Here is a 218-nt window from a genome sequence, read left to right on the forward strand (position 1 = left end):
TTTGTCTTTGTTAGCTGAGATAAGAGGCCATACTGTAGGGAGCACTTGGGAAGGGAGTCCATTAGAAACCAGGAGTGTTTTTCCTCCTATTTTCAAGAAAATTACTTCAATTCACTCCCTCTTGAGTTTCCTTTGCAAAATCTGGACCAAGAATTCAATGGGCCAAAGGATTCAAAAGCTGCTGAGGAGAGACAACAAAGAGACACAGATGCACAAAG

The sequence above is a fragment of the Taeniopygia guttata genome, chromosome 1, assembly GCF_048771995.1.
Source record: "Taeniopygia guttata chromosome 1, bTaeGut7.mat, whole genome shotgun sequence".
Taxonomy (NCBI): domain Eukaryota; kingdom Metazoa; phylum Chordata; class Aves; order Passeriformes; family Estrildidae; genus Taeniopygia; species Taeniopygia guttata.